Source organism: Tursiops truncatus, chromosome 3 (assembly GCF_011762595.2).
Source record: "Tursiops truncatus isolate mTurTru1 chromosome 3, mTurTru1.mat.Y, whole genome shotgun sequence".
In the NCBI taxonomy this organism is placed as follows: domain Eukaryota; kingdom Metazoa; phylum Chordata; class Mammalia; order Artiodactyla; family Delphinidae; genus Tursiops; species Tursiops truncatus.
Genome location: NC_047036.1, coordinates 18676105 through 18701207, shown reverse-complemented (window position 1 = coordinate 18701207; position 25103 = coordinate 18676105). Strand labels below are relative to the sequence as shown.

Sequence of the window (25103 nt, the reverse complement as noted above, 5' to 3'; positions counted from 1 at the left end):
AAAAAGGGGGTGAATTCTTTCTTCCATTGTCTTTCGCTCCATTTAGGCCCTCAATAGATTAGATGATGCCCACCGATATTAAGAAAGACAATATGCTTTACTGAATGCACTGATTCAGGGGCTGGGGAAGAGGAGACTATAGGTGATGTCGGTCAAAGGGTACAAGTTTTCAATTATAAGAAGAATATCTTTTAAGAATCTAATGTACAGCATGGTGACTATAGTGTTATATATATGTTTCCCCTACTTTACAAAAGTTCTGTTTAGATCACTTCACTTTTATGAAATATCTATGTTAGTACTTGTTTTCGTTAACCAAAAGAAACGCGAAGAGGATTTTCGCTTTTAGGAAAAAGGTCAAAAAGTAAAAATAGCACTTAGAGCAGCAAGTACGGCACCACCAAACTCCTTACCTACGAAGTACACTCAGAATCTTGACATCAAGCTGCCATAAATTGGAACTGTGTCGGTGAGCATCTTTATCTCGATTTATTTTGTGGTCTGTTAGCAAGAGGTGTCCTAAGATAATTGCCTCTTCACTTTACGCTGTTTTGGCTTATGAAAGGTTTCATAGGAATGCTTTATTTTTGGATACTGGGGGAAACCTGTGCTAAATCATTCTCACCACAGAAAGTAAAAAGAAAGTTAACTATATAAGGTGATGGATGTTTTAATTATCCTGATCTTGGTAATCAGTCCACAGTGTATATGTCTATCAGATCATCACATTATACATGTATACAGTTATATTTCTCAATTATCCCTCAATAAAGTTAAAAAAAATTTTTTTAAACTAAGACTTTGGCCTATCAAGAAAAAAAATGCTAATCTCATCCAGAAATTCTCACATACACACTCAGAAATAATGTTTAGCCAAATATCCAGGCTTAGTCTAATCAAGTTGACATAGAAATTTATAAATTTTACCATTATAACGGGGCAGTTGTATGCGTTTTCTGTTTCATGGGGTCCTGTCTTCACTCACAAGTCTGAAATCCTTTCCTTCTCCACACAGTGTCTGTCTGTCTCTTTCCCCCTTCCCTTCCCTCCATGAGGTGTCGCTTTGTTCAGTAGTCTAGCTTGGACTTTCTCATAGCATGGTGGCAGGTCTTCAAGAGGAGGACGCAGAGGCTGCGTCTTTTCTTAAGGTGTTGTTTAGAGGTCCCAAAACATCACTTCCAGGGCAGTGTATCCTAGACAAACTAGATTCTACTCCTTGGTGTGAGAGCATATGCATGGCCATCTATTCAGTGCTTTGTAGGAAATCTTAAAATCAACAATAAACCATGTTTTAATGGTTTTAGACATGTTTAAAGGAGAATCAGACAAGGAAGGGCTATTATTGCACATTTTATGGGATTTATTCTAAAAACCTTTCACAAAAGCAAGGGCTACAACTTCTAAAACTTCAAATATTAGAAATATAGATATTATATATGTATATATTTTTGAAATTTATATACATACCTGAAAATATCAATATATATATTAATCTAACAAACAAGCACCTAAAACTCCTTTATATTTAACTCATAGATTTTATTAAGTTTTTATTCTTTCTCAAAATGTTTCAAATATCCCAGTAGCACAGAAGTCTTCAGCTGTGCTCAAGACACTCTTGGAATTACCATAGGGGCTACTATACTTGAATTCTTAACCAAACCTCATTTCAGCATGGGAGGGATATATTGATACTTTGATCTGTTTTATTTATTGGGCTTTCAACATGAGGTTTATTTAATGAATTACTTACCTAAAAAGCACGGATAAAATCTAACCACACAACTTAACACTTGGAGAAACAAAAGTCATGATAGATTTAATGATTTATTCAAGGTCAAGTAACAAGTCTACAGGAAATATACAAAGAAAAGGCCTCCTGACTTTGAATTTTAACTCTTCAAAACCACAATGTTTCTTTTGTTATAACAGATATATTTTGACAATAGTAGCATTACACAGGGAAAGAGGACTTGGAAGAAAGATGAGAAGATATAGAACAAACTTTCTTAACCTTACAACTATGGAAGTTTTTCCCAATTAATAATTTTTGTGGGAGGCTGTCATATGAATAGTAGGATGTGTAGCAGCACCCCTGGCTTCTACATATTAGATGCTAGAAGCATCCCTTCCTGAAGTTGCAACAACCAAAATGTCTTCAGACGTTGTCAGATGCCCTCTGGGTGGCAAACCTTTGCCCCCAATTGGAATCACTGGTATACAAAGAAAAATTTCAAAAATAGTTGGTGGTTCGGGAAAAATACAAGAGAGAGACAGAGTACAAAACGTGGGAACATCCATTTCCTTTGATAATTCAATGAGGGAATTTTCAGGATATGCTTCTTTAGAGCAACAAATAACAGTGATTTGCCCTACATATTTTTGTACTGTGATTACAGTAGTTTCATTTAATGTCATTTGCCTTAGATAGTTTTATTATTGAATGAAATAATGGCATTATGCAATGTGTATATGTTTATTATTTGATATTCTAAAATTTGACTATACATTTGTTACAAATAGGTCCCATAACCATGCTTCAAGAGGTTTTTAAGCTTTACTATTAAAATTTCCCTCAATTCTAAGACTTTTGGGGATCAGTTCCAGGTTTTAGTTATACCATGTTAATATCAATTCACATCTGAGACTTTGGAAACCGGAAGTCATCAAAAAAGTTAAGTGTAAGAAAAACTCAGCATACTGTAGATTTAAAAGTCCAAGCTAAATTTGTACTTCCCCATGGTGAAATTAAATCAAGTCTTAATTCAGCAGAAGTTTAAATTAGCAGAATTAGAGCTTGAATAAGTTATTTTTGAGCTCTGCGAGACCTGTGTTTAAAAAAAAATCTGGTATATCCTACATTGATTGAAAACAGATTTTTCATAAATTGCTGAATTTTTCTTATTATGAACTCTGAAACTATTGGATAAGGACACAGTATGAGATATCTATCATTTAACCATCCGAATTGTCTATACCAAAGCAAATCAGAGAAATCAGACCGTAGCTCCCTTCCTACATGTGTCATAGTCTTCCAGGTAAAATCCTCTCAGTATGAATAAAGATGCTTTGAGAAGGTACAAGCAGTGTAAGCCAGGTACAGCAGGGCCACATGTGACTGTACCCGAGTGGGGCATCAGAAAGCCTTGCCAGGTATGTTTGAGCACATCACGCTTAATGTTTTCTCTCTTGTTTCTCTTATTTTCTGTTTCTTATTTGGACCTATTGTGCAGCTCCGTGTCGTTTGCCTCTAATAGTACCTGAGATATTGACCCGTTTCCACATTTCATAGTACTGACTAACCCCCTCTCAGCATGGCATTCTCATCCTCAGGTCTACCTGGTAGCCCGGAGTCCACAGACCCTCTGTGGCAAAGTCTCCAGGTGTAACCTCACGATGTCAGTCATGATGAGGGAGGAGCTGTTTCCTGGCTGCACAGGAGCTCAGAGGGAATTTGGGGTCTAGTTGCTTCTCATAAAGGAGACTTTAGCCAGTCTTTCTATATTTATACTTATGTGTCTTCTCACATTCAAAGGGTACCACTTGCCTTCCTTTCTGAATCTTTTCTAGATTCTTTGGCGTGAATTGGAATTCCTCTTGGCATCTGTACCTGCAAACTCAGTATTATTTTTCAGTGTTCTATGTTCTATATCACTGTCCCATCCACTCTCTAGTATGCCATATTTTTACTGTTTTCTCTTCCGTTCTTTATAGCTTTGGAGGTGTATGTTTTTGTATAACATTCATCTTACTGGTTTTTCAGGAAGGAGTAGAAATAAACATGTGTTTATACTATTCGGGTTAGCTCTCATATTTAAATCTCTGAGTATTTCTTTCGGGCAGAAAATTTAGAAGATAACTGAAAAGTTTTCTTAAAGTTAAAACAAATTGTTACTTTGATAGAAGTTTACACCTGCATGTACTTACAGTGTTATTTTATTTTAGGTCATTAAGAAATTAAAAAAAAATGAAGACTATCCCCATTTGATATGTTGGTTGTTGGACCTATCACTCTCCATGTTGATTTATATGGGCTGTTACTTTCATTTGTATTTGCATTTTATAGTATTACTATTAGAAACTCAAGATAATAGGTATAATTATTTTTATAAAAAATATGACTATAACTGTAATAATATTTTACACAATATGTTATACATTAGAATATGTAATATTCTAAATATAAGGTGATATTCAACCCACCCCTCACCAGGTACATCCCATGCTTCACAGATGAATACACCAAGGATTACAGGGCATATATTCAGCAGATCAGGTTAATGAATGTGATGGCTACATCAGACTTTCAAAGTATTTAAAAATAGCACAATTCATTTATCCTCCATTTTGTCATTTTCTAGGCTATTTCTAATGCATCATTTGATTATAGGAAGGTAAGATGAAAGACAGTGAAAAGAATTAAAGAAGAGATAAACACTCAGATGGCAATACTGCATCTATAACTCTCATCCATCCTCCCCCAGCTAAAAAGCCTCACTTTCCAAAAATGATTGTATGGAGCATTTTGTGATTAGACAAGAAAATGAAACTGAATCGCACTATTTGTCTTTAGCACATTATGTTCAGTTCTTCTGAAGGTGAAATGTGGGCAACAGAAGAAGATAAAGAGGGGAATCAGAATTTGGGGAAAAAGCTTCCAAAGCACAAAAGCACACACATACACAAAAACATTTATGAGATGAATGTGTCAACAATACATGTAAAAAAGACTCCAGAAGAAATATTAAAGTTCTCTAGTAAGGAATATAATTTTCAAAAAAATTTAGCTGAGATTTATAGCACCTGTTCAGAAATAAAAAAATATAAAAATTGCTTTGATAATTTAATAATTAGTATAACTATAGATTAACACAGAGAATAATTAAAAATTTGAAAGGAGCTATTTACTATTTTATTTGCATAAGTACAAATGTTATTAAAAAGGTATAGTTATCCCAAAGTTATTTGTTGCTGGTGATAAAGCTTTGAATTTTAAAGGGTATTATTGTTTTCATGACTGTTAGTTTAAGATGGTTTAAGAAATCTGTTCTGTCATTTTTGGAAAAGTTCAATTTAAACCGTTAAAAATAGCCATTTTTTTCACTCGAAAAGAAATTGCACTTTAAAGTTCAAACTTAGCAAACTGAGCATTTTAATGAGGCAGGTATTTCTATTGGGTCAAGTTTCTTCAAAGAAAGAATACTTCTATGCTTTTAGGAAAATGTTAGACATCTTTAAACTCTGCCCTTCTAAAAACATCTGAAGCCAATATATTTTAATGGACTTTAAGGATAACTTCTTGTCTTTTCTTTCAAATGAGTCCATATAAAGTTCATCTAGGTTAATGTGGAAGTTAAATATATGAAAAAGCAAAATTAGGACAAAATGAAAAATATATATGCTGTTATAATTATTTTCTTAATATTACCTCTTCTCACAATTCCATTTCCTGGAATAAAGATAAGTTATTTTCAAAGTGCAGTTTCATTAAGGATCCCATTCCTGCAAGACCCGTTTCTCAGGAGGAACTTAGGTATTTCTTGGTGGTTTGAATTTTACTTAAAACTGACATTTTTAACTTGATAATAGCTAACAATTTTGAAGCAGGAATGACAAAAGTCTAAATCAAAATAGTCAGATATTATAGTAGATGGAGACGTTGAATCCTAACAGCTTAATTTCAGTCTTTTAGTATTTTGTTTTATCTTTGTTTTATCCCAGTGTGCTGCTACTCAGAACTTTCTTCAAGGACCAGGCTTGACCGTCAGCAGTCTATGGGTCTGCAGAGAGTCCTTTCTTGCTGACCTCTGATCCTAGAATAGAATGATCTTTTTGCAGTAAAGTGGAGAGGGAAATTTTTCTCCCTGTTGCCAGTGGCTGCTGGCACTGGGTAAAGATGGCCAATGTCTCTAATGTCTTTCCCTGGTGAAAAGGAAACTGTGATGATTAATTTTATTTGTCAACTTGATAGGCCCAGGAGTGTGATGGTATTGGGTCAAATATTGTTCAGAGCCTGTCTGTGAGGGAGTTTCTGGATGAAATTAACATTTGAATCTGTAGATTGAATAAAGCAGATTGCCCTCCCTAATGTGTGTGGGCCTCATCCAATCAGCTGAAGGCTTGAAGTGGTGCCTGAAGTTAGGAGTTATAAAGTTATAAAGCAAGTAATAAAATGAAGAAGTATGAATACTGAGCTGCAGCAGTGATAGGACAGGAAAGAGGGCATTGAATATAAATGATATTGCAGGTAGAACATGAAAGTTTTGATATCTGGGGAAATAAACTGTGAGAGAGAAAGAGAGTGAATAAGAGGAATAGTTCAAGACAACTTTGCAATTTGAGCCATAGATGACAAAGAAAGATTGTTTTCTTGCATGGATGTACGTGGGGTGAGTTTGTTTTAGGCCATATTACATTTTAATGGTTAGTTAGTGATATATTCATGGAGAGGCATCAGACAGTCTGTAGAAAATGGAAGGAAAAGAATCTGGAGCTTATAGAGCAGCTATAGATATAGAATCTGTGTAGAATAGTATTTCAGTATGTGAAAGTAGTTGAAATTCTCATGGAGAAGTGTATGAAGAGGGAACAAATACGCCATCAATTCAGCACTGGCACTTTCTTTAAGGAAAGCAGAAGTTAAAAGAAGGCAGTCACTGAAAGAAAGAACAAAGAAAAAGACAATCAAAGAAAGAGTTTTCAAAGTCAGGAGGGAGATTAACACCATGGATTGTCACTGAGAGATCCTGATACCTAGCTCTAAGGCCAATCAGGAGGGATTTTCTCAAGAATGGCAGGGAACCCTGGAGTGGTCCCTTTCAGCGAGTAAGTTTGGCTCGAGTACCCAGGGATAAGGTTTATGAGTGGGTGGCAAAGTTGCTCAAGGCATAGACTTTTTTCAGAGTTCTGCAGTGAAATAAATGGGGAGCAATGGAAAAATATTTGAGGGATCGGAGCGTTAAGGTCAGGCTAGAAGAGGTCCATGCATGTTTGTACGCTGAGGGTTAGAAACCAGCAGACTGGAAGAAACGAAGACATACCTGAAGCATGATTCTGGTGGGGAAAGATAGACTCAGGAAGGTTGCTTAGGCTAATTTAGGGAAGTAGCAAGGACACTATTTTTGGAGAAAGGAGCAAAAGAAGGTAAAAAAAAACACTTCAAAGCTACTAGGAGTAAGTAGTACTGAAGTTAGAGGATCTCCTATAAGATGGTCTTGCAGTTCAATGAAAAAAAGGCAGCTTCACTGCTGAGTCTAAGAAGGGGATGGAGAAAATCTGAATTTGGAGGACAGCAGAAATGAAATAAAGAAAGCCGACCAGGATGAGGGCTCAGTGAAATTTGCAGCAGCTGTAAATAGCAAGTAATTTTCCCAAGCCAATCTTAAATAAACCAGAGCTGAGGCAGACGGCACACACAGTTGAGTAGTATGTAAAAACAGAGCATGGGCTTTTGAGTTGGACAGATTTGAAATCGATATTTGGTGCTCCAGTTTAATTTACCACCAGTGTGACCTTGGTCAGTTTATATATTCATGCCAAGCTTCAAGTACTTAATCTATAACCTGGGGATAATACTTCTTTTCTCGTGTGGTTGTTTTATTACCACATAGTAATGTGCATAAAGGACCTACCAACCACAGTCCTTATCTAATACTTATTCATTTTCAAATGGTAATTGTGTCCCTTCATAATTTGAAAGCAATGGCTGTCTCATTGTGAGAGCTTCCTTGTCTAAGGTAGTTGATAGCAGGAGTCGTTTGAGAAATGTAGTACTTTCCTGATACACTTAAGGGCACACCACATTAATTATTGCTAATTGTGACTAATAGGCAATATTGGACTATAAATGTTGTCTTTCTTTGCAAGAAGAAGGACAATCAATATGGTTGTGTCTTATGGGCTTAGATTTTGATTAGTGCATCATACAAATGAGTCTCATATTGTGACAGTTGTGACAGAGACCATATGGCCTGTGAATCCTAAAATATTTAACATCTGCTCTTTACAGAAAAGTTGACTGACCCCTGCTTTAGGTGACCAACTAATATTGCTAGTAAAATAGTGCCAGAATGTTCTAGGTCACCATTGCCATAGTTAACATTTATATTATTCATGAAGAATCTCCCTCACTTTGTAATGTGCTATAAAATAAATTAGGTTTCCCTTTCACCTGGAAGTTGATTGAGGATAAATGTTACATGTCCTTTCTACACTGTTTGTCAAAGACTTGACCATAAATACGGGCTCCAAAATTTTAATATTCTCCTATATACATTTTACTTATCACATTCAAAGAACAAAATGTTAAACATTGTATACGCAAACTTCAGGACTTCCAAGGGACCAGCAAAGAAGATGAGTTTAGAAATGCAATTAATATATATTACTAAGATAAAATATCATTAAATATTAAAAGAATAAAATATTAATGTCTATCAAAGATTCAGCTTCCCCGATTCAATCGCCCATTAAGTTGCAAACACAGATAAAGTTCAAAATGCTAATTGATAAAAGTAGAAACGAAATATGTTCCTATAGGGATTTTTCTTTTTAATGAGCTCTATGTTACCAAAAGCATACTAGGAACGTAAAACACATGATCTCCTTTCGTCTTCCCACCTCCTCCCTAGATAAAGAACAATTAAAAAGAATATGCTTTAGCGAGAAAGAGAAAGGATAAGAAAGCAAGCTTGTTTGCTTGTCCCACAAATAATGCAACAGAGCATCTAAAGGTAGACAGCAGAGCTATACAATAAGTAATTAACCCAAACCAAGTGCAATATATTTAGGTGTACGTATAATAAAACGAGTGGTCCTCTTAATCTAATTCATGTCTAGCTGCCAGGTATTTCACTACAGTATATATCTTAGTCACACGAGTAATGTACAAATAACTACGTCGTCTTTCTAAAACATTGACTAAAAGTTCCTTTTCGCTAAATATGAGGATCACTAAAGGGTTACATTTTACTTACACTTCAATTGATGTCGTTAATTAAAACCCTGGTGTACTGAGCTCCTACACACTCTGTACAAAGTCTCTTTCTATCTCATGCTCCAATAACTATGACTCCATATTTCTTTCTATGCTTAAAGCCACTTTGGATAAGTGAAACCACATGACTGTGTTATTCATACAAGTATTCACCCCCTGCCGTGTAAACTGGTTTTAATGGCACCTCCATAATTGTTCTTGAAGTAAAACTAGGATCTAACTTATTTCATGGATTCCTTATAATGGATGTCCTTATGTATAATGAAGCATTCTAAAGAGTAAAACCTGTTTCATTGCTACATGTGTATTTATCTAAACCTGTTCAACTATAGAATTATAAAGTTCCAGTTTCTGCCTTACGGAAATGTCAAGTTTCCATCACATCAATGCAACTAGATAGACTTATATAGATAAATACAGATAAATCGTTATGTAATTAAGTAAAGAAAAAATAACATCATCTCTATCCATGTCTTTGCTCTGAAATCTCACAGCTAAAGTGTAATTTAATTTTGTTTGGTTTTATCTCTTTCTCATCATGGAAGATAAACTTTAACAAAGCAAAAATTTTAAATTTCTTAAATCAGAAAAGAAAAACAATGCATACCTATTATTGTATAAGAACAAATATACGACCTCTATAATGTATTGGACGTTCTATAGTCCAGACACCGTAATTTACAAACATTATTATAGTGTATTTAAACCTCACCACAACTTAATGAACTGCATGATATGTCCATTTCATAGATAAGGAAAATGATGTTCGAGCTATACAGTAAAATGGCTGCTCTATGTAACGTTAGACACTGTGCTTTGAGACACTCTGCCATCCTAACTCCAAGTGCACAGTCATGAAAGTTTGATGGAGGAAATTGAAGATGAATATGGATATGGAGAAGTCTCTAAGTTGGAGGTGAATGTTTACAAGTTGAATATGAAAGAATTCCACTTTATATCTTCAGTGTTCAAACTAAAGTAGAAATTGACATGATCTCTAGAGAGTAAAAATTGTGATGATGAAGATATAGGTTCTTAAAAGAAAACACAAATAGATTGAATTGAGCAGTACCGCCCTTACTTTTGGGCAAGGAGGGCCTGCTCTTAGCCCTATACCCCAAGGGGCCCTCCTCCAATGCCTGAAACCAGCCAACAATGACAGTATGTCAGGACAGGGCACACCAGATCTTGTCCCACCTGTGTTTCTGTCACCAAAGTGTCTATTGCAAAATCTTCTGCCTCCCTCTGGTGGCTTGGAATACCTGGAACTGGCAAAGCCATCTTGGAGGAGTGTGCCCCTGGACACTGGCACCCAGGAAGGTTACCAGTGCTAGGCAAGGTCCAGACCTCATGTCAGGAAGTCCTCTAGCGTTGACTGAGCCTCTCTCGGTGGGCTTCCTAAAGACAGTTGCTCAGTAATGACAACTAGCCATCATGCTAGTTACTGTGATTATTCTGCTTTCTCTAGTTTTCGATCAGTGTGATGACACGTGCTACCCTGGGTTAGTCTTAGGCTGTGTTGAACAAAGGACGAGCGTTTCTTGTGCCAGTGGACTGTTCCTCTTGCTCTGCTATGTCCTTTGCCCACTGTTCATCCAGTGGGAGAATGGAGGTTCAAGGAGAGGCCAACGCATTTGACCACACTCTAGGAATTTAAGGATTATGGTAACTAGTGCAAGAAAAACATGGTTGGAAGCGGTATTGTTCTACATTTATGCTATAAAATTCCAAATAGCAAATTTAATGTGTCTCAGAAAAAAATAATCTTTCCCATTTTTCTACTTAATCTAAGAAAGAATTGCATTCATTGTCATTATCAAAACCTAGACACAAGCTTTGAGAGAGTCACTGAAAGCCAATATTCACAGACAGTACGATGGATGAGTAATGATATAAACTTCATTAGTAAGTGGCATTAGGGAGCTGCAGAGTCAAAAGATCTGATTGTTTCAATATAAACAGACTCCGAAGAGTCATTGTGAATAATAATACTGCTGCTACCTTTTTCTGGTGGGGAAGCATATAAAATTAGCCAGTAATGATGCATTTGACGGCAAAGGACACCAAGATGGTTCCTGAACCTGAAAAGGTAGAGGAGGTCCCTGAACACTAAGAATAATGTTAACATGCACTGTTTGGGCAGTAAAAAAAAAAAAAAAAAAGAAAAAAGAAATACATTAATACCTCATTTGTACTCTCATTGTTAATCTTTATCAATATGTCACCATACCTCAGATAAGCCCATAGATTTTATAGAACAGATTTTTAAAAAATTGTTTATATAGACAGAAGCCCACAAAAATACCTCTCAAGGCCCTGAACACCCTAGGGGTAGCTCTACAGAGAGTCTCTGTGGGAATGATCATGAAAGTTGATTTTAAAAATCCATGAAAAATAGGCTTGGAAGCATGGAGGGCCCAGTTCAGGTTGGAGGCCAGGCATCTGTACTGGCATGAATCTATAAAATTGTGAGATATTTTCTCCCTCAGTAGCTAGATGCTTGGTTGATGGAAGAGGAAAGAATCGTGTTGACTTAGATTCTGGTAAAATGTAAATAGAGAAACAAAAGACAAGGAAGGAGAGAGTAGAGACAAGGAAATAATGAATTACTGTACTGCAGTACCGTGGCTAGATCAGGATTAAAAATAAACCGAAGAGGGCTCCCCTGGTGGTGCAGTGGTTGAGAGTCCGCTTGCCTATGCAGGGGACGTGGCTTCGTGCCCCGGTCCGGGAAGATCCCACACGCCGCGGAGCGGCTGGGCCCGTGAGCCATGGCCACTGAGCCTAAGCGCCCAGAGCCTTTTTTTTTTTTTTTTTTTTTTGACTTGGCTTTGTTGGCCACCACTTTTGTAATATTTCAACAAGTTACTCTATTTTCAGTCCGTCTCAAAGGTGCACCGATCCTCAGATCCCAGTGACCTCTCCACTTGTGACCACATTATTCCTTCCTTCTGAAACCCTTCTCATATTTTGTCTCCTTGGAAAATTGCTATTAATCTTCCAATATCTACTTCAAAGTTGCAGTTTTTGCAGTGAGTCCCTTTACCCAATTTTTGATAACTACTTGTCCTCAGCTAGTATTAGTCCTGGGTTTTCTTACCTTAGCTAAAATGGTTTCATGAACTGTGTTCTTGCAGACTGTGCTTATGCTGAACTAATGCCCTGTGTCTTGTTGAAGCACAACTATTATACTATCTGTTTTGTTTGTTTGTTTTTTGACACTTCCCTCAGCCTATGTCTTTCTAGTGTCATTTATTTTCATTGCTGTACATCTTTACCACTACCCCACAGTGAAGTACGTTAGCTAATTACAAGGGGATTTATTTTTATGCCAGAAGCAGGCAGAAGAATACAAGAGAGTTTATCTAATTATTTAATATACTCTCTTTACTGGTAAAATGTGTGTCTGGTCTTACTGCTTTGTCACCTAAGAGCTTTAGCTAAGTATGATATTTCTCCTGACTCTAGTGTTATCCTCTTTTATTAAAGTTCATGGTGCTCAGACCTACTGGAGAATGGACTTGAGGATATGGGAAGGGGGAAGGGGGAGCTGTGACAAAGCGAGAGAGAGGCATGGACATATATACACTACCAAACGTAAGGTAGATAGCTACTGGGAAGCAGCCACATAGCACAGGGAGATCAGCTCGGTGCTTTGTGGCCGCCTGGAGGGGTGGGATAGGGAGGGTGGGAGGGAGGGAGACAAAAGAGGGAAGAGATATGGGAACATATGTATATGTATAACTGATTCACTTTGTTATAAAGCAGAAACTAACACACCATTGTAAAGCAATTATACCCCAATAAAGATGTTAAAAAAAAAAAAAAGAGTTCATGGTGCTGGCCCACTGTGTTTTCAAGTGTTTATGTATTCGTAACTCAACTTAGTAATACATAAATCTGATTTGTTTTTGTGATTCTTCTTGAATAAGGTAGGTATGATATTTTTAACTATGATTACAACATAATACAGCAAACCTTTACCCTTCTTATCTGATATCGTATATACTTAACACACATGCACACAAACTCCCAAACCTACAATTATACATACATGTGAACATACAGATATCAAAAATAGTTTAAATATTTTCCAATAAATTATAAGTAAAAATATTTCATAATTAAGTTCAGTTGAAATAGTTATATAAGGCATTTAGTTCTATTTGCCTTTGTTATGAATCAAGAGGTTTCAAAAATACTAATTGCCTTAAGAATTTGAACAAAGTTGCACCAAACATTCTTGTGCAAACATTTTTGTGCACATGTGCAAGAATTAGTCTAGTATGTACATACAGGAGTGGAATTGCTGGGGCAAAGGTTACCTGCATTTTCACCTTTACCAGATATTGCCAAATTATTCTTCCGAGCAGTTGTGTTAGTGATCACTTCCAACTCTATATGAAAGTTTCCATCACTTCATTCCCTTGAAATTATTAATAATTTCAGGCTTTATATTTAACTTTTTGCTAGTCTAATTAACTATGAAATAATATGCCATTGCTGTTTATTTTGCATCTTCCTGATAATGGCTAAAGTTGAAGTTCTTTTTATATGCTTACTGGCAGTCCTGTTTTTATTTTATATAAATATCCAGCTTATAGCCTTGTAAATGTAATGTTTTTATTGATTATTGAAGTTCTTAATATAATCTACACTCTAAACTTTGCTCCATAAGTTACAAGTGTCTTCTCAGTCCCTGCCATAGATTTTCCTTTTGTTTGTAAAGTTTAATTTTGAATACATGATTTAATTCTAATTCAAATGTATCATTTTGATTTGTGCTTTTAAATTTTCACTTAAAGAAAACTTTTTAATTCATATTTCGTAAAATATTCTGTATTTTCTTTTATATTTTAAGCTTTTGTTTCTCTACACATCTGAAAATTATTTTGTGCATTGTATGATGAAGGAAATCTACTTTCATTTTGTGCACCTGCCTAGCAAATTGTTCCAGCACCACTTATTTAATTTAATATTCTGTTCTTTTCTTATTAATTTTGATGACATCTCTTCTCTATATCAAGTTTCCTTATAGATATAACATTATTTCTCAACTTTCCCTTATACTGAATAAATCGTTTGGGCTCTAGCTGTGCCAGTAGCAATACAATATTTTTTTCTTTCTTTTATAATAATTTTTGGTATCTGATAGGGAGAACTTTTTTATTTTTATATTTCCAGCATAATCTGTGTACTTCTTGAGTTTTGCTCTTTCAAATGAGTATTAGGATTAGCTAGACATGGCTCATGAGATTGCTTCTAGGTGTGTATATATATATATATTTTTTTTTTTGGTTCAATTTGTTTGTTATAGTTCTGACATGCTCTTACCTTATAATTTTTCTTATTTTTTAACTCAGAAGAAATTAAATATATTTATGATATGTCTTTTATGGATTGTTCTATTATTTCTAGTTCTTAAGAAACAAATCTTTCATTTAATTGCTTCTGCTGACTTTCATTCATGGTGTTTTGCTTTTTCTCTGGCTTTCCCTCATGACCCCTACTATGGGAGTCTAATGTCTTAGATTGTGAAAGAACCTCTTTAAGATGTTTTGCATTTGCTCTGCTGAGTCTCTACTGGTTTCACCAGTGCCATACCAAGTTTCATGTTCATGTTTTGGGTTGGAGTCCTTAAACCATATATGCGTATGAATTTAAACTTCATATGCACATTAGGTCCACACTTGCCATCTGCTTTCTCAAGGATGACATCTTTTCTATCTATGGTGTGTGGTGAGCAGCTGGTATTTGTGTAGCTTCTCAGAACTGGTGGGTAGAAGATTTTTCTAATTTCATTCCATAGACGGGGCTACTCTTCTACATACCCCTTACATGCAAGTATCTCATCTCTAGTTCCTTTAGTTCATATGCCCTGCGATCTGGATTCTCTTAACAGCAGTGGGAATTTAAACCCCACTAAACCATTCATGCCTTTATATGTGATAATTTCCTGAATTATCAGCTCCCATTCTTCCTTTATTGCTAATGCCTCTTATTTTATTGCTAGCTACTTTCTTAGTGTCAGGGTCCCTTGAAAACTGACCAAACGGAAGAGATAAATTGTGCCAACAGTAATAATTTACAAATGTAATATGCTTCAGAATTTATAAGGTGTTTCCTCTAAATTTTTTGTAAAGGTTTGCTTAGTTAAGATTTTTTCTAAAGATTATAGAGCCATAATTCTGAAACATCAGTTCTGTCGTTTTATTGTTTATCACAACATAATTGTACGTTATCAGTGATCCTAGTCTACAAGGAAAAGAACTAATCAATTATTTAAGTTATATTATTAAGTAATATCCATCTGTCTCTCCAAGCAACTTAAAATTATGCCTATCCTATATTATCTTAAACAGTATTTTAAAACAGTTTTTCATTGTGTTGAATTATATTTCTAATGTTACCAGAACTATATACGCTATCTTACGTGAAATAGACTCATGAGGAAATTGTTTTATCCTAATATTTTTTTCTCTTCTATAGAAGGGGATAGGAAGGAAATTTATAAGGTAATCAGTAGTAGATTGAAAAATAGACTCACAAACTATATAGCCAAATCCTAATTCATGAAACCTATGACTGTTACCTGATATGGCAAGAAATGGTCTTTACTAAGGATCTTTAAATGGGGAGTTTATCCTGGATTATCTGAATGGACCCGAAATGCAGTAACATGTATACTTATAAGTGAAACCATATGGGAGATTTGAAACACAGAGGAGAAAGCATGTTAAGGAGGAGTGAGAAATTTGACGATGCCAGCCTTTAAGACTGGAATAATGTGGCCACAAGACAAAGCATTATGGCAGGCATTAGAAGGTTAAAACAAGCAAGGAATGCATTCTTCCCTAGACACTAATAGGAGAGCAGCCCCGCTAGCACCTTGATTTCATCTAGTCATACTGGTTTTGGACTTCTGACCTTCAGAACTGTGAAAGAATACATTTCTATTGTTTCGAAGCCCCTACCTTTGTGGGAATTTCTTGCCACAGTCAGAAGAAACTGATACAGGTCCTGGTACCTTTTAATCAAAGTTTCGAATAGAATTTTTTTTTTTTTTTTGCGGTACACGGGCCTCTCACTGCTGTGGCCTCTCCTGTTGCGGAGCACAGGCTCCGGATGTGCAGGCCCAGCGGCCATGGCTCACGGGCCCAGCCGCTCCACGGTATGTGGGATCTTCCCGGACCAGGGCACGAACCCGTGTCCCCTGCATCGGCAGGCGGACTCTCAACCACTGCGCCACCAGGGAAGCCCTCAAATAGAATTTAATGGTATATAATGTCTGAGAATTTCTTTTGAATTTATTTATTATTTTAACGGTTTTTAATCCTAAAGATTTTTTGAGAGGTAAACTTTTATAAGTTACCAGATGTCTTCATTTTCTTGGACCACTATAACAAATTACCATAAACTATGTGGCTTAAACAACAAACACTTATTTCTTACAATTCTAGAAGCTGGGAAGTCCAAGACTAAGGTGGTTGCAGATTTTGTTCTTGATTGTCCGCTTCTTGGTTTGTCTTTTCCTTGTATCCTCACAGGGGAGAAGCAAGCTCTCTCACGTCTCTTCTTATCAGGGCACTAATCCCATCAGTAGGGCTCCACATTTATAACTCAATTATTCCCCAAAGGCCTCACCTCCAAACACCATTACAAGAGTATTAGTTAGGGATTTAACATACGAAATTGGAGGGAAACATAAACATACAGTCCGTCACACCAGGATAAAAATGATTAAGTCACTTTACTTGCAGAAAATAACAGTCATCCCATATAGATTATCAATCTAGTCTATTGCGGTTTTTTTTGTTTGTTTTTGTTTGTTTGTTTTTTGCGGTACATGGGCCTCTCACTGTTGTGGCCTCTCCCGTTGCGGAGCACAGGCTCCGGACGCGCAGGCTCAGCAGCCATGGCTCACGGGCCCAGCCGTTCCGCGGCATGTGGGATCTTCCCGGACCGGGGCATGAACCCGTGTCCCCTGCATCGGCAGGCGGACTCTCAACCTCTGCGCCACCAGGGAAGCCCTAGTCTATTGTTATCCATACTTTCCACTCAATTTTTTTGTGATAAAAATGATGATAAACGCTTCTAAGCATTCTGATTAGAATTTAGTTACAATGGCTAATATATATATATATTAATTTTCATTATTATATAAATTTATTAAAAATAAAATTTCTCAGATAGGTAAATTTGATATCTCAGACTTTTCATCCTTTAAAGAAAATCTAATCATATAAAACCTAGACACAGTGATATCAACAGAAGAAAATATATTAGTTAATAACTATTCTAAATTTCCTCATGCTCTTTTTATTTTTTCTGTCTATGATATTTGACAAAAAACAATCAGGTAGCTGTGGTTGTGTGCACACATTATTAAAGGTTATTTTCCTTTTCCAAGCATGAGGAACTTCAGTAGGAATGAATGACAATAAAAGTCCATGAACTTTCCTAAAGATTCTTCAGAATCAGACACCAGGCCAGTATTTTCTCACTTGGGTGGGCATCTTTTTAGATTCACTCCCAATATATTACTCAAATAGAAACATTTCAAACAGAAATGTAAGATGTGTTTCCAATAATATATTCTACTAAATCCAAGATGCTGTTTATTTGAAATATATGATGAGATAAGAGTCAGAGATAACAGTATAAAATATTGTTTAGAAACATCAGAAACAATTATGGATATGTGAATATACACAAGTTAGTATAAATAACATATTTCCTAGCTCAGTCCCTGGAGGAGGTTTAGAAGCAGTGGTGTTCCAGTAGCAAGGAAAATACCTAGTGCCTAGATCTTGGTTCCTAAGACCATTCTCCAATAAAAGCAACCAGCATCCTTGAAATATTGCTGAGTCTAGGGCATATAATATTAGCATGGACTATCTTAGAGTATCAGAAGTTCAGAAAGGAGTCTGAAAATGTAAGCTCGATAAACATAGTGATGTGGTATGCCTAAAGGACACAAAGCCAATTGAAAAGAGCTCACAAAGGCCAAAGCTGGACCGAATTGTGCAACAAAATAATATGGAATTAAATTATAACACAAAATACAAAATATCCATGGGTTCACACTGATATACATAAATTACTGAATGAATAAATATACAAACAAGATGGGGAGAATAGGCAAATCTTTCCTACAGAAAAAATTTCAAATAAATTTTGTAGTTATTTCCCCCACAAGGAGGTAGACTTCTTACCCTTGAGCATGGGCTGCAGTTAGTGACTTGCTTCTACAGGGCACAGTGTAGAAAGGGAGAAGAAAAGTCACTTTGCAGTACAGAATTGAGACAAACACCGTCTCAGTCAGCTGATCAAGATTAGTATCAACAGTAATAAGTTATGCTGGTTGACATGCGCCCTTGATATGAAGTCGTGAGAATGACTTTACCTCTGTAGTCTTCCTCCAAAAACCAGTCTAATGAAAAAAAAAATTAGATCATTCATCCCCCTTCATCTAATTGTGAGAAAAACATCAGGAAAATTCCAGTTGAAGGATATCATGTAAATGTCTGATCACTACTTTTCAAGACGCTTGAGGTCATCAAAAACAAGGAAAATCTGAGAAACTATCACTGTCCAGGAGAGGGTGAGGAGACAGAAAGACTAAATTCAATACATCTGGAACAGAAAAGAACATTAGGAGAAAAACTTATGAAATCAGAAAAAAGTATCTATATTAGTTTATTTGAGTTCATGTATCACAGTGTATCAAAAGTTGTGACAAATAAACTATTGTATATAAAACACTAATTGGAGAAATTAGATGGGGGTATACAAGAACTCTGAACTGTCTTTGAAGCTTTAAGTAAATGTTCTAAAATATATGTTAGAAAAACATATTTGACATGACAACTCTGTGTATGTTTGTCTTTCCAGCTCTGTTCGACTCTATTTGGGAATATAGTCCATTTGGAACTCAATAGCACTTTTGAGTGTTAAAGGATGCCAGGCTTCTTAAAGGTAAGTGCCATTTAAATATCATCAAGATGTATGCTTTTAACCTCTTAATAAATACTTAAAAATTCAAATTATTTTAAAAACTTCTTTACTATTTAAAATACTTGTTTCATTAGAAATCAGAATATTCAATTGTTTATATACTTACAGGTGGTTGACATAAAATAACAGAACCATGAAACCTAAGTAACCATTTCTTTTAGCAAGGATTCTGTACATTTGAGCTACTTTATTATATTTTTCTCACACTGTTTCAATTTACATGCAGATTTTTGAGAAGACCTAGGGGCTATGTACTTCCAAAAGAACATAAATTGATTTTCTTCCTTTTATATTCTTTTTTATGACACTTTGCCCACTCCCTCATAATTAGTGGATATTACTTTTGTTAAATTGGGTATGTCTTATTTCAAAGGCAAACCTCAGATGAAGCTCTGACACAAGAACAAAGAGACAATGTCACAAATTCTCTTGTCTTTATTAATATTAATATGACAGAGTCTAGTTCAATTGTTTCTTCAGAAGGCAATTGTAGGCTGATTTTCCTTTGCTGATGAGAAATCTAAACCCTGAGAGTTAGACATCTACAGTTAACCTTCTAGAAACAATAATTAAAGCACCACCTTGACACTCCTTGCTTGGTAAATGTAGCATCTATTCTTAGGCTACAGTCAAAACAAGTTTCATTTTCTCAGTTCTCAATCTGTGATCAATTAAGATTAACCATGATATAATAGCTCAGAAAGAAAAGGTTAAAGAGATAAGGCAACTATGTAATTAAGCTAATGTGGCTTTATGGATCTTGCTGTGATATTTGTTCAAAGTCTCTCTGCATACTCATATTTAATAAATAGAAAAATTATACCTTTTGTTTTTAACTTTTCTTTTATGAGATACATTCATTCAAAAATGTTATGCGTTAATCTACCTTTACAACATCAATTAACTTCAATTTGTCAGATCTGAGGACAAATTTAAAATTTTTTCAGTATTAAAACTTTGAAATAAAATTATTAACCATTTTATATTTCAAACACTACTGATTCCTAACCCTTTTGTTGTCATCCATTTATCCTTTAATTTGTTCTCATCAATATTCAGCTCTACCTTATAGAAAATATCTTACTTTTACTTTGTAACATCTTTGTATTTTATAGAAAATTTGAATAATTTTAAAATCTCTGATTCTAAATAATTTTGGAGTGGGTTTTTTATTCCAGAACTTATACTAGGATTGATAGGGTAAGAGAGGTTAACACTTCACATTTTATTCCTTTAACCAGAAACAGATCCTTCTTACAAAACCATGATCTCACCAAGCTAAATAGTATCTGTGATACAAGAATGAGTAATACAAAATTAATACCATACCATTCTAATTATTAATGCAAGACTTTGCATCTTTCACTTTAAAGCTTAATGAAGCATTAAAACATCCAAAGATCCAGATGAAAGACAAACATACTCTTTTTATTTCTTTTCTTTTATTTTTTTGCGGTACGCGGGCCTGTCACTGCTGTGGCCTCTCCCGTTGCGGAGCACAGGCTCCGGACGCGCAGGCTCAGCGGCCATGGCTCACGGGCCCAGCCGCTCCGCAGCATGTGGGATCCTCCCGGACCGGGGCACGAACCCGCGTCCCCTGCATCGGCAAGCGGACTCTCAACCACTGCGCCACCAGGGAAGCCCCATACTCTTTTTAAATGTCCTTTGGTTCTCCCTGTGCTATAACTGAAGATTAAAAGAAATATATGAGCTTGATAATCATTTTACTTAAGAATAGTTTAGAGATAATAACTTGAGAATGAGTAAATTTAAAGAAATTAGAATGTTCACTTGTTTTCAATCAGGAGAGAGTTCAAATTAATGCAGAAGACATTTGAAGAGAATGGCTTGAAATTGTTTCCCTTTTAGCATAAGGGTTTTCATAAATTTCTCATGTGAAAATAGACCTGAAAGTAATCTCAGTGGAATGATATAGTAGAATAGACTGAGGGACTTCCCGGTAGTTCAGTGGTTAGGACTCGGCACTTTAACTGCCGTGGCCCGGGTTCAATCCCTGGTTAGAGAACTAAGATGCCACAAGCTGCATGGCGTGGCCAGAAAAGAAAAAAAAAAAAATAGACAGTGATATCCAAGAACATTGACGATATAGGTGTCAAGGCAAACAAATTTAGTATTAAAATATTTGTCTACTGTTAATTTATTTTTGAATACATTAATGCCCTGGAGCCTGTTTACAATCCCAGCACCTCCTTCTGTAAATTCTTTTCTGAACAAAGAAAGAGCAGTCTATTTCTCCTTTAACATTTCACAAAATTTACTGTTTATTCTACTCACTTTTTACTTAGGTCCATGATTGCCTAATAAGTAATTAGATTATTTTTATAAATTATGTCAAAAGAAAAAAGAAAAGAAATGAATCATGTGTTTTTCATATGGTCAAACAGCACGCTTGACTATTTATAGAATCCTTTTTTGTTTCAATATGAAAAATGCTATGATTGCAGAGAAGTTGAGATGGGATTCCATTCTTCATGTTCTGGTTGAAAGGGAAGGGAAAACACAGGAAAAGGCCATTTGAGCTGATTTTAAAAAGAAGTACATACAAATATGTAAATAAGAGGGTATAGATGTATAAAAGGCATGAAGATATGTAATATTATTTCAAATGTGGTGAATTTTATAACATTTCAATAGGACAAAGAGGTGAAGTGCGGTTGCAAAAGGAGAATGTTGGGAATTAACACAGAGACTGACACATAGGCAAACAAATCAAGGATCTATCTTGAAAAATAAAGTCTTTAGGCCGTAGGTATGAATATCAGGTCCTGACACTGAGAGAATATCGCTTCTCAGCCGTGACGAGGTGAAACACAATCTGATGGACACAGAGGGAGCAATAGATCTACTCAGCTAGGACTGGATTAGACCATATCTGGTTTTAGTGCTCACAACATCCTGCTGAGTTGACAGTAGGGTTCAAAAATGAACTGCAGAGCCATCTGTTTAAGAAAGAAATATACTTTGTAAGGCATTATTAAAAATCATTAAAAATTTTTTTGTGTTAGTGTAGTTTTTCCCTGATGGGTTATTGTTTGGGTTGCAATTAGCACATCTGAAGAAAATAAATGCTGGAATATTTCTATTTTTGGGTAATTGTCAAAGGTTAGTCATTTGAAACATGCCTGTTAGGATTGCACAATGGACTTGTCATTGGGAATTATGATTCATCATCGACACAGAATAATAAGCACAGAAAAGAAAGGAAAATACAGAGCGAGTTGACTATTTCAACTTAGACTCTGCTAGGCTTTTTATTCAGAAGAAAGAATTGTTCCAGTTACTCATGATTGTGACATGCTTCCAGGATATTAAAACAGGTTTACTACCAATGATATCAGTACAAGGAAAAAAAATCTAAAAAAAGATGCCCCAATCTTCCATGGATTCTCCTTCATGTAATTTTCTCTTTATTTGCTCAATATTTAGTTTTAAATATCCACAAGATGCTCTTAAAATCTTGCTTGCTTGGAGACTCAGGTCACTTACCTGCATCTTTATTCCATAGCACGTATTTTTAGCTAATTTTAAAGGTTACCTTCCTTCTGAGAACCTAAAGGTGGTATTCCTTAAATAAAGAAGAAAGATAAATAAATGGGAGGGTTTTTTTTTTCTAGCTTTAAAGTAGTCCTGTTTATATGTCATGCTGCTTTGATGTTATGTGACAGGTCATAATTCAGGCCATTGTGCTATCATTCAGTTTAGCTTAAAATTCTTCAGTACACAAGCAAGTAAAAATGCACATGGTCTTTGTTCTAATAAAAAAAAAAAATCCTGCAGGAGAGATGAAGCGAATGCTTTGTTATGGTCTATGGGACAACAGTCCATAATTTACTTTTCAGATGTCTGTAATTTAAGCAGCAGGCAGAACAACCACACAGTTGTAGCTGCTCTGGGGAAAGGATACCAAGAGACTCATAAATCATGGTGAGGATTAAAAGCAATGAACATTCATCTTCTTAACCTCGTAAAGGCAATATTGGAAAGCCAAGGATTAGAACACAGAGAGCACGCAATCTTGTGCAGGGATAAAATGTGTCAAGAGTTTTAAAGGCTTCTCTCAGTTAACATTGACCTGCCATTTGCAAGTCAGCAGAACATAATTTTAAAGTTGATTTAAAAAAGGCCCCTTCTACATCCTAATAAATTGAGTAAGTGATGAGATATATTTCGAGGGTGTATTAAAAGTGGAGTCAACTTACGTGGAAAAGCTAATCATTTTCTCGGATTGAAACATGTTTCTTCTTTGACAGTATATGGAAGATAACCTTAAAATATCCAATCCCAAAAGATCTTCATGTTTAGTTAAACGTGTTTAAACAGTGAAATGTCATGAGGAAATTGTAAATTCAGAATAGTCAAATGAAGCAGATAAAGACAGCTGGGTCTCTTCTATAACATTTAGTAAACAAATGGCCTGTTACTAATTGATTATATTTGAAAAATTATTCAAATCAAAGGTCTTTAGATGCAAATGAGTGAATCATGCGCAGTAAGAGGTTTCATTTTTTGTTGAAGATAGAAACTTTAATTAAATTTTAAAGCTCTTGAAAAGTACTAATTTGTTAATTTTCTCAGTATTCTTTTAAATCACGTTCATAATACAACTGAACTTGGCAATTTTATAAAAACACCAGGACAGAGCAGAGAATAGTAAAATCACTTTTCAAGGATAATTATTGAGCCTATTAAGGAGACACAAGTAGATTCCAGTTTCTGATTCCCTGGTTTAATATCAAATATCCCTTGGCAATGATTCTTTTAATGTAGCCAATACCTAATTATCTATTTGAGTTAAGGGGAGCTATAGTGTTATAAACCCAGAGTGGCTGATAATTAAAATATATATTTATATTTAGCATTGAAATGTATTTTGAGTTCATATTTGAACATGATTTTATCTGACATTTTGGAATACCACAACTTGTCTTTGAAAAGCAGAGCAGAATAGCACATCTTTTAATTTGGGCTACCTCTGCACGGGGTGAACCCTCTTCTATACTTCAAGCTTCGGACAAATAACCTTTCTTTCCATTTGGCAGGTAATCCTATACTACTCTAATTTAGTCCAAATATCCTTTTTTTATATATATATAAATGTATTTATTTATTTATTTTGGGCTGCGTTGGGTCTTCATTGCTGCACGTGGGCTTTCTCTAGTTGCAGCGAGCAGGGGCTATTACTCTTCATTGCGGTGCACGGGCTTCTCATTGCAGTGGTTTCTCTTGTTGCAGAGCAGGGGCTCTAGGTGAGCAGGCTTCAGTACTTGTGGCTCACGGGCTCTAGAGCGCAGGCTCAGTAGTTGTGGCACACAGGCTTAGTTGCTCCCTGGCATGTGGGATCTTCACGGACCAGGGCTCAAACCCGTGTCCGCTGCATTCGCAGGCTGATTCTCAACCACTGCGCCACCAGGGAAGCCCTCAAACATCTTTTTAGCTACCACTTTTCCTTCCTCTGGAATGGTGATTAAGTACCATATGCTTTGATACAAGCTTATGTAATGATTTTAGAGTAAAACAGCTTGTTGTATTGTATATCATTGCGTTTAGTTGTTCCTTTATATGTTTTCTAACAACATTGTACTGAATTTCCCAGCACCAATTCGAGGCAAGGAGGGCATACAACTTTGAGACTCAGTGAGGCTTCGTTGCCACATAAACTAAAACCAGTATTAAGTAAATGGGAGAAACTGCTGTATATTTTTGCACTAAAAATGGGCTAAATCACGTTTGACTTCATAACTACACCTGCTATTTTTGTTTGTTTGTGGTTTTTTGTTTTTTTTTTTGGCGGTACGCGGGCCTCTCACTGTTGTGACCTCTCCCTTTGTGGAGCACAGACTCCGCACGCGCAGGCTCAGCGGCCATGGCTCACGGGCCCAGCCGCTCCGCGGCATGTGGGATCTTCCCAGACCGGGGCACGAACCCGTGTCCCCTGCATTGGCAGGCGGACTCTCAACCACTGTGCCACCAGGGAAGCCCCTACACCTGCTGTTTAATCACAAATTTATGGGTCCCAGAGTCTGCTAAGAAACAATAAGCTACTATTTAAAAATATTTGCACCTATGTCTA

At 35.9% G+C, this 25103-nt stretch overlaps 1 long non-coding RNA gene across 1 annotated transcript in view; it reads left to right on the top strand.

Annotated features, from left to right (window-relative positions):
- Nucleotides 1-456: 456 nt before the first annotated feature.
- Nucleotides 457-25103, top strand: part of LOC141278172 (uncharacterized) — a 55445-nt gene continuing 30798 nt past the window's right edge. The window contains exons 1-2 of the long non-coding RNA XR_012330511.1: nt 457-469; nt 18890-18973. This is a non-coding gene — a long non-coding RNA (uncharacterized lncRNA). The remainder of the gene's footprint in view (nt 470-18889; nt 18974-25103) is intronic.